The sequence below is a fragment of the Notamacropus eugenii genome, chromosome 5 (assembly GCF_028372415.1).
Source record: "Notamacropus eugenii isolate mMacEug1 chromosome 5, mMacEug1.pri_v2, whole genome shotgun sequence".
Lineage (NCBI taxonomy): Eukaryota > Metazoa > Chordata > Mammalia > Diprotodontia > Macropodidae > Notamacropus > Notamacropus eugenii.
The window spans coordinates 3075571-3086353 of record NC_092876.1 but is presented as its reverse complement, the minus strand read 5'-3'; the positions used below and the strand labels follow the sequence as shown (position 1 = coordinate 3086353).

Below are 10783 nucleotides of genomic sequence, written 5' to 3'. Positions count from 1 at the left end.
GGAGCAAGACAAGGACATTCAGTGTCACCAATGTTATTTTATATCATTCTCAAAGTGCTAGATGTGGTATCAGAATTGGCATAGCCAAAGTGAGCAAAATTATCTCCATTCATGGTGGTTGTAATGGTTTTTCTAAGAGAATCCTGGATCCTCACTGAAAAATTAATTGCAACAATAATTCAGTAAGTTAGCAGTATATAAAATCAACCTTAAAAAATTGGTATATTCTTAGCAAATCCCAGGAGGAGATAGTAAAAGAAAATCCATTCATGATAAGTATAAAATGTCAAAAATTTCTGGGAGACAACCCACTAAGACATACTCAGGTCTTAGACAGATACAGCTGTAATTTTTTTTTTACAGAAATAAAGACATAAATACAGAAAGCCACTTTCATGGTTGGGTCACATTGTGAATTGGCCATTCCATTCTAGAAAACAAAATGGAATTTAGAAAAGTGTGTTCTGTACCTACTATTGGATACAATGATAGCGGTTCTGGATGTATGCTCTGAGAAAGTCAAAAAGAAGAAAAAGCAAAAACATGTACAAAAATATTGAGATCAGCACTTTTTATTGTAACAAAGAATGGGAAGCAAGGTGGGTGCTTGTCACTTGGAGCACTGACTGAACAGATTGTGGCATCTGAATGGAATTCCATAAGAAATAATGAGTATGATTACTGCAGAGAAGCATGGTGAGATGTCTGAAATGATGTAGGGGGAAGTCAGAACCAGAAGAAGCATCTACACATTGACCACAGTCATAAAGCCATCAGAACACATCTTCAATGCAGCCAACAGCCTCCACTTCAGAAGACTCACAGTGAAAAACGTCTCCCTTTTCTTGGCTAAGAGATGGTGGGATGTAGCTTTGAATGAGGCATTCCTTGTTAGACACAGACTACTTGGGCATTTGTTTTTGCTTAGATGTACTTTATAATGGAGGGCTCTTTGGTGGGAGGGAGGGGGCATTAGGAAAGGACACTGAGGTAATAAAAAAACTGCAAAACATTAAAAAAAATTTAAAGTTTTCCTTGTTAAATACTAGTGAGTTGGGAAGGTGGAAGTGGTCACCAGCTACCTTATTGTTTGGTATTTTGAGAGATTAAAGACTGTATCTTGGTTCTTGAATCTTACTACAATACACAGTAGATGTCAACAGGTTTCAGTTGAGTTACATAAGACAGTGCACTAAGAGTACTGGTACCTGATCTCAGGAAGCTGTAGGGCTCAGTGGTTAGAGCACTGGGCCTAGAGTCAGGAAAGCTAGAGTTCAGATCCAGACTCAGACACATTCTGTTCTAGTTGTGTGACTCTGGGCAAGTCACTTCACCTCTGTTTCAGTCTCCTGAACTCTAAGATGGAGATAATAATAGCACCTGCCTCGGTGTGTTGTGAGGCTCTTCTGAGATAATATCTATAAAGTGCTGAGTACAGTCCCTAGCACACAGTAGGTGCTTAAGAAATGCTTGTTGTCTTCTCAAATAGTGCCTGAACTACAAGATTTTAAAAATATTTACTTGTAACTTTTAATGGTTAGCTTCCTTCTTGAAAATCTTTACTTAGTTAAAAAAAAAATTCAGTTGCCCAGATAAAACTTTTGAGGAGCTTAAATGCAACTTAAATTGGTATGTACATTTTGCTCAACAAAAAACATGTTAACCATAATATTAAAAAAAAAAAAAGTCATGTTTGCTTCTGTTTACTGTGGTGAATTTTTTTCATGTATTTTTCTGGATTCTATTTTTGCTGAATATTGTTTAGGAAAAAGTTCTGTCTCTCTCCTCCCTACTATATTCGTACACATATATATATATGTACATATATGCATATATATTTAAATATTTCCACATGGATTGATTTATTCAGGTAAGTAAATATGTGATAGTTTCGAGGAAGGGGTTTCAGAAAGGTTTCCCCAAGACCTTCACCTAAACAGAAGGGTGAAGGAAGCTAAGATTCAGAGTAGAGGCATTCCGGCCAGGAAGTGGAAGCATTTGCAGCGGCTGATACAAGCAGTGAAGCACCAAGCCCCAGAACATGGAGTAGGGCATTCTGTCTGCCTGTTAAAGTGCATGAAGGAGGAGAGGTGGAAGTAAGGACCCAGGGAAGATGCTCAGACACGGCAGAAGGGAGTCCTTTGTTTGGAGAATATTTGCTAAGTAGGTGGTGGTTGGATTGGGAAGGTTGACAGGGAGGTCAGTGTGAGATAGTTCAATGTCAGAAATGGATGTGGTTTTGTTACTGCACTCTAAGCATCATGGGGCATTTACATCTGCCTTTAGTTGACTCCTCCCATGTGTTGCCTATTCAGATTAACCTGGGAGCTCCCTGAGGGCAGGGCCTGTCTTGCTTTCTCTGTTTGTGTGCCCAGCAGTTAGCACCATGCTCTAGCTCCCTTTTATGTGTTGCCTCCCCCATCAGGGCCAGGACCATCTTGCTCACATTTGTATCCCCGCACTTACCTATACCTGGCACATGGCAAGCGCTTAATGGCATTTTTTATTCATTCATTTAATCAAGAGCTGAGCCACTCTCAGTGACATTTCCAAGGTTATAAAGGAAACAGAAAGGATGCTATAAGATTAGATATGAACAAATGTTTTCCTTTTCAAGAAAGAAGAGGATGGAGGCTGCAAATGAAAGATCAGTGAGGTTGACTTTGATTCCTGAAAACATTCTAGAAGGGATAAATCATTAAAGACATGGTTTGTTTAGTATCTTTAAAAACGGAAAATACAAAGGCCCAGCCTAGCTTCTGCTAGAACAAGTCAGTTCCCTTTTCAACAACATTACCAAACTAGCAGATATATATGGAGTGTGTGTGTGTGTGTGTGCGTGTGTGTACTACCTTGCTTAGCTTTAAAACCCTTTCCAAGCAGCCCCTTACCTATTTTTCTGGCCTCATTGTCCTTGTCCTGTACGCCACAAGCCAATGAAGTTGACTTTTTTCTTCTTCCTCACTTGACAGTCAATTTTACATCCCAAGCTTTTACACTGGTTGTACTCCATGCCTGGAACGCATCCACTCCTTGCCTTCACCTCCCAGGTTCCTGTTTTAGTCCAGACTCAGCTCAAGCTCCACTTTCCTCCTCCTTCCTGCCCTCTCAGCTAACTGGGGATTTCACTATTTGATCTTATCCTCCCTCTCTTACTCTTACTCTTGTTACTCTTAACATGACTTTCTCTTATTAACGCACACACTGTTTATGGAGCTTCATTTAAGATCCTGTACAACTGATGATCTGCCTACCTGAGTTTTAGGTGTGTGGGATGGCTCAGGTCCCTACTTAAATTAATTACTCAGAGGCCTCTCAAAGTGATGACAGAAAGTTTATTTATTCGATTCTCGAGAAGCGGGACAATCCTATACCAGTTCACCTGGAGTAGGAAAGCCGAAGACAGAGAAAAGGCAGTGATTTATATAGACCCTAACGCAAGTCCCTCCTCCCCCACTGCCCATTATCCTCATTAGCTGAGAATATGATCTTACATTCTAGACACGAAATCTAACCAATCCCTTTTGAAATGAAGACATCGAGGAATTATGTAAGTTTTATCCAATCATTGAGACCCTAATACACTACACAGTTTTATATCCTTATATGGAACTATTCTATTCTAAAAATATTGTAACCTTGAGCCTGTAAGTCTTACCTCACCCCTGGGAGAAGAATTACAATCTGAGAAGTCTTCACTAAACCTATTCCACTCATAGGCTTAGTAACAGTTATGAAATTTAGATGAAATAAAATATGGGTAACAATCTGTTCTACCTAAAATATGGAACACCCTGCTGGTCTCACTATAGAGGCCTCTAAACAATGAAAGGGGCCAGCTAGGTGGCACTATAGTGCATAGAGTGCTAGGCCTGGAGTCAGGAAGAGTCATCTTCCTGAGTTCAAATTTGGCCTCAGACACTTAATAAGCTGTGTGACCCTGGGCAAGTTACTTCAACCTGTTTGCCTCAGTTTCCTCATTTGTTAAAGGAACTGAAGAAGGAATGGCAACCCAGTTCAGTGTCTTTGCCAAGAAAAGTCCAAATGGGGTCACAAAGGGCCAGACAAGGCTGAACAATAATAACTATACACTGTCTAACCTTAGCTTTCTTGTAGCTGAATAAAGTTACATTTCAAGAGTTTTTCTGCAGAATGAATTCTGATTTTCATTTAGGATTTCCCCATGCTTGAAGGCTTCTCACCTATAATACAGTCAAATAGTTATCCTCAAGAATGACTTATTTGATATTAAGTCAGGAATGAGGTGTTTCTGAAGTCCTTTCTAAATTTATTACATTACATTCTTAGGTAGAAATTTTCTGATGTCCAGTAAGGCAGCTCTTGCAGCAAAAGGATCTTCCCCATTCATCATACTCAAAGAATTTCTCTTAAGTATAAATTCTCAGGTTTTGAGCAAGGTGTGAGGTATTTCTGAAGACTTTACTACATTCATTACATTCAAAAGGTTTCTGTGCATGATATCTCTGATAGTAAATAGTAAATGAAGCTTCTCTGGTTGCTAAAGGCTACAAACTACATTTGAAAGACTTCTCTCTTCTATGAATCCTCTATTATAATGTTTCCTATGGCTGAAGAGTTGGCCATATTCATTCCATTTAAAGAGTTTCTCTCTAGTGTGAATTCTGATACTCAGTAAGGTTTCCCTTCTTCCTGAAGGCTTTCCCATGTCCATTGCATTCAGAGGGTTTCACTCTAGTATGAAATCCATTCCAGTATAAAAGAGCTATGTGTACCATCAATGTAATATTCACAGTGCCTACAGCAGCCATAAATATGTAGGCACAATTCTGGATCACGAAATACAGCAGACTCTCCACATGGAAGACCAAACCAAAACATTTGTTCAGACACCAGAAAACCAAATCCATCATAATCTATATACAATAATAATGCAGAGGGCAACACCAGCCCCAAGCCTTCCTTCTGTCAGACTTCCCACAAATCACCTCCCTTAAATCACAGGCTTCTTTAAACCAAATGCCCTTCTCTCACTCACAACCAGCTGCCTGCTTGCCTGCATCCTTCAGTTCTGACTGCTCTGACCAAATTTTCTCTCAGCTCTGTTCTAGCTCCACCTCTTCCTGTTCCACTGGTTCAGCAAGCTTTTCCCACCACAGGCTCCATGTGACCCAGGCAGGTCACTTCGGTATATTAATGAATGGGAAAGATCTTCCCATTTAAATTGCCATTCAGTATCCCCCATGGTTCCTGTATTCATTACATTTACAGGCTTGCTTTCTAGTATGACTCCTCTGATGTTGATTAGAGCGTCATCTTGCTGAAGGCTAATATTTTACACATTCACATGGATTGTCTCTACGATGTTCTGTACGAAACTGCAGATAGTATGAGGGGGAACTGAACAGGTAGATCCCTGCATTTACTGCACCTACAATGCTTCATTTATGAGGAAATTATATCATGGTTCATTGTCTCAAAACTTGTTCCAAGCCCTTGACAGGTATTCTACTATAGGCGATGACACTATTGCTCCCAGTTGTTCTTCTGACCCTCTAACCTGACCCCTTCTCAGCCTTGTTCTGTCTTGGCATTTGAAAGCTTCTACTTCCATAATGATCTTGTCTCATCTCCCTGGTTTGAAGGCAAGACCTGTTGTCTTCACTAAGAGTAGCTAACCAGGAAAAAAAGGGGTCATTATTTGTTATTGTTTTCTGGGGAATGCTGATGCCTGAGCGGGGCTCTGTCTGCTCCATCAAGGATACCACTGAGCAATTTGGAAGACTAGTTGGGAAAGCAAGCCTCATGTCAGAAAGAAGGATGCTGAGAGTGAGGACTGACTAAAAGCCTGAGCATCCAGAGACTCCTTGTTAAACTTCTAAAAACTGATGTTCAGAGAAAAGAGGAGGAAGAAGTTTGAAGTACTATTCACTGCATCCTGCTAAATGATGTCACGTATTAGCTATGGGCAGTTCCTATTTGCAACACTAGCTAGCTAGGTAGATAGATAGATAGATAGATAGATAGACAGACAGACAGACAGACAGACAGACAGACAGACAGATAGATAGATAGATAGATAGATAGATAGATAGATAGATAGATAGATAGATAGATAGACAGACAGACAGACAGACAGATAGAGAGAGAGATAGATAGGTAGATAGGTAGACAAGTAGACAAATAGATAAATGGGTAGGTAAGTAGATAGAACTATAAGATTTATGAAGTTTTCTGCTAAATATTTGACAAAGCTCTGAAAATTTTCTTGTGGAAAAGATGGTGAGGCCTGAGGAGACAATAGTACGAGTATGTGGATTTAAAAATGGTTGAAAGTCCAGACCCCAACACCAGGCAGTAGTGAGTCAGTAGACATCTTCAAGGCCTCTACTGGAGTGCATCAGAAACTTCTGCTTGGCCCAGCATGATTAAACCATTTTATTAATGACTTCGATGAATGCGCAGATGGTAAGCTCATTACATTTGCAGAGGACACAAAGCTGGAAGGCACAGCTAATACATGGGAATGCAAAGTCAGGATTCAAAACATTCTTGAGAAGCTTCAACACTGGGCCAATTTAAATAACAAATTTTAATAGGGATTGATGCAGGATCCAAAGATGGGAGGGTATGAAGGAGACCATGGAGAAAGTTGCATGGACTGAAATCCAACTCCATGAACCCACAGTGAGACCTAGTAGTCATATGGCTCATATAATTTCAGGGAGCACCATGGTTTGGATACAGTAAGGAGGCCACATCTGAAGGGCTGTGCTCAATTGTGAACACCACATTTAAGAATAACCACAGGCAAGCTGGAGAAAGTCTACCTAGAAGAGGAAGACAAGTTTGATGAGGGCATATAGAGAATCTGGTAAAATGAGCTGTTGAAATGAGGGGAAAGGATACATCAAAGGACATAGGAGTTGTTGATGTAACAGCCTCTTCGTTCTTTTGTAGAAAGTGGTTTGACATCTGCAGAAGCTGGAAGCACAACTAACTGCTACAAATTAACACTGACCAGTGCCAGCATGGGAGTGTAGCTATTAGGCTTAGTCAAGAGATGTGGGAGGAAACCTGAGCTCCTGTGAGTAAGATTAGACTCATAGGTTGTGTTTGTCCTTCGTTGCTGAAGAAGACCATGCCATCAGAGAAATAAAGACATGACTTACACTTGACTTTGTTTTGAGTGAGGGAGGGCTGTGCAAGATCACCAGCCTCACTTCTCCTCCAGAGTCATCTGCATCCAGTGACCTGATGTTCCTCAGGATGACTGGAGATGACCCAAGATGCCCTGGGAGACCTTGGCCCCTTTAGGCTGAAGTCTGTACTAAGATGAATCCATGAAGCCTCAGTTCTGGGCCATCAAAAAATACACCCAATGAGTGTGAGGACCAGCCTAGGTCTATGACGCCCTGGGCTCTCGGAAGCCCAATATCCTTGGGCAGTGGAGGATGTATGAGAGTGAGCAGGAAATCACCATCAAAGCTCACACCTATGCTTGTCCCCAGGGCTTGATTTGTTCTCTCTCTCTGCAGTGGTCTGTTTTTCTCTCCCTTCTTTTTCCCCTCAGTTCCCAAGGGTTGGGCTCTCATCCCAGGTCTCCATGCACTGGCCCCACATGACTGCCTGCCTGCCTGCTGGACAGCTTCCCCTCAACAAGAGCCCCATCCTTCCTCCCAAACTTCCCCCTTTGGTGGAGTTGCCACCATCCCTCTTTCCCTCAATTCATGACTCCAAGGCCATCACCCTCAACCCTTCCTCCTCTCCACACCCAGACAATGACCTCCAGGCCATTTTCTTGCCTTTTTGCCCTTCTCCACCTTTAATTCATCCCATCTTTGACCATTTGAACAACTCCCTAATCACTCACCCTCCACAAGCTCCTCCTCGCCGTAACAGAAGTTGTATTGTCGCCGCTCTCCTTGGCATCTCATTCATTTCCAACACACCCTCCTCTTCCCAGGAGCCCTCGCTTTCCTATTTTTTTTTTTAAAAAGTCATTCATAATTGGAAATTGAAGGGATGCCCACCCATCGAGGGATGGGTGGGATATTATTGCGATGGGAGAAATGCTGAAAGATCTGCGGAGCCGGAGAACGTGGCGAGGTCAGTAACGGGGCACCGCATGACCAGTAATGGGGCACCCCGGTTACTAACGGGGCACCACAGTCGGTAGCGGGGCACCGCGGTCACTAACGGGGCACCGCGGTCACTAATGGGGCACCGCGGTCACTAACGGGGCACCGCATGATCAGTAACGGGGCACCGCATGACCAGTAACAGGGCACCACGGTCACTAACGGGGCACCGCGGTCACTAATGGGGCACCGCATGACCAGTAACAGGGCACCACGGTCACTAACGGGGCACCACGGTCACTAACAGGGCACCGCACGATCGGTAACGGGGCACCGCATGACCAGTAACGGGGCACCGCAGTCACTAACAGGGCACCGCACGATCGGTAACGGGGCACTGCATGACCAGTAACGGGGCACCGCAGTCACTAACAGGGCACCGCACGATCGGTAACGGGGCACCGCACGATCGGTAACGGGGCACCGCATGACCAGTAACGGGGCACCGCAGTCACTAACAGGGCACCGCACGATCAGTAACAGGGCACCGCATGACCAGTAACAGGGCACCACGGTCACTAACGGGGCACCGCGGTCACCAACGGGGCACCGCATGACCAGTAACAGGGCACCGCGGTCACTAACGGGGCACCGCATGACCAGTAACAGGGCACCGCGGTCACTAACGGGGCACCGCGGTCACTAACAGGGCACCGCATGACCAGTAACGGGGCACCGCGGTCACCAACGGGGCACCGCATGACCAGTAACAGGGCACCGCGGTCACTAACAGGGCACCGCATGACCAGTAACAGGGCACCGCACGATCACTAACAGGGCACCGCACGATCGGTAACGGGGCACCGCGGTCACTAACGGGGCACCGCATGACCGGTAACGGGGCACCACGGTCACCAACGGGGCACCGCATGACCAGTAACGGGGCACCACGGTCACTAACGGGGCACCGCATGACCAGTAACAGGGCACCGCACGATCACTAACAGGGCACCGCACGATCGGTAACGGGGCACCGCGGTCACTAACGGGGCACCGCATGACCAGTAACGGGGCACCACGGTCACCAACGGGGCACCGCATGACCAGTAACGGGGCACCACGGTCACTAACGGGGCACCGCATGACCAGTAACAGGGCACCACGGTCACTAACGGGGCACCACCGTCACTAACAGGGCACCGCACGATCGGTAACGGGGCACCGCATGACCAGTAACGGGGCACCACGGTCACCAACGGGGCACCGCATGACCAGTAACAGGGCACCGCGGTCACTAACAGGGCATCGCATGACCAGTAACAGGGCACCGCACGATCACTAACAGGGCACCGCACGATCTGTAACGGGGCACCGCGGTCACTAACGCGGCACCACCAGCGCGGCACGAGCACCCCCGACGGCTCCGGCTGCCCACAGAAGGACTGACCTTCGGGTTTTCCCTTGGTTGCTTCCGTCCCTCACAGCAGGACTGACGCCCAGCACCTTTTGCCGCTTTCTCCACGAAGGCGGTGGGGAGGGAAGGTCGGGAATTAGTTTTACGTGTAACTGGGGACAATAAAATACTTGAAGCCCACGTGACCCCGTGTGACCCCGGCACCGGTCCAGGACAGAGGGCGGGGGGCGCTCCCTTCCCTCCCTCCAGGGGGCAGCACTGGTCCCCGCAGACTACGTCAGCGCTCCTAACGCTCAGAGAACGCAGGGACGATTCGTAAACGCCCGCCCCCTACTCGCGGGGAGGGGCGGGGGCGGGGCGGGGGCGGGGCCAACTCGCAGCGGACGCAGGGCGGGACACTACTCCCCTCCCCCTCCCGCAGGCTGCGTGCGCGTCCATCCGGGCCCCACGGCCCGGCCCCGAGGTCCTCGATCCAGAGTTGTGGGGGAGGCTCCGACGTCCCACAGGGAGAGTCTGACCCGTGTCCTGGGGAGGACAGCTCCGAGCACTCCTCCCCCTCCAGATCCGGCGGCCCGGGTCCCTCGGGTCACGCCCTCCTCCTTTCCCTCAGGCTCCGCCCCGGCTCCTACCTTCCCCCGGGAAAGCGCCACCCCTCGGAAGGGGCGGACAAGAGCGAAGGCCTGGAGCCCGCCCCTGCCAATAACGTCACAGTTCGAGGCGTGTGCGTACGTGCGTAGGTGTAGGGACGACACCTTCCATCGCGTTTCCGAGCCCGAGCCCGATGCATTCTGGGAGCTGTAGTACGAGGGAGTCTACTTCTTTGTACAGGCGTAGCTCCCTGCGGGAGGGGAGAAGGGGGAGCCCTCGGGCTCTCAGTGTAGTCCTCAACCGATTTCTTCTGGGAGTTGTAGTCTTCGGGCTGCTGTGTGGGAGCTGTAGGGCGAGATGTAGCCTCGGGTGCGCAGGCGCAGATGATGTTAGGGACGCGTTGCTGCGCGGATTTGCGGGTCTTCTGGGAGCTGTAGTCCTCGGACTGCTATGGCCCAACTTCTTGTGGGTGCTGTAGTGCGAGGCGCATCTTCTAGCGCGCAGGCGTACATCGCCGCGGGGCGGGGAGGGTGTCCCTCCCGCCTTCACTGGCCGCCCCCCGATGCCTTCTGGGAGCTGTAGTCCGGGCGGCAGCTGCCCCTACGTGGAAGGTGGAAGGTGGGAAAGTGGACCCGCCTGGGCTTGTGGCTCTGGAGCCCGCCAGGACCTGAGGAGACGTTGCAGTCCGGCCTCCGGCCCTTTGGCAGACGCGAACACTTAG

General features: G+C 47.4%; 1 long non-coding RNA gene across 2 annotated transcripts; it reads right to left on the bottom strand.

The window, feature by feature from the left end:
* Positions 1-6552: 6552 nt before the first annotated feature.
* Positions 6553-10459, bottom strand: LOC140508192 (uncharacterized). 2 transcript variants are annotated; one of them, XR_011968324.1, is made up of 4 exons: positions 10104-10459; positions 9508-9576; positions 7853-7959; positions 6553-6809 (listed from the first exon to the last, which is right to left on the bottom strand). It is a non-coding gene; the product is annotated as an uncharacterized lncRNA (long non-coding RNA). The 2 variants fall into 2 exon arrangements; XR_011968323.1 differs by lacking the exon at positions 10104-10459 and having other exon boundaries at positions 9508-10086.
* Positions 10460-10783: the final 324 nt, after the last annotated feature.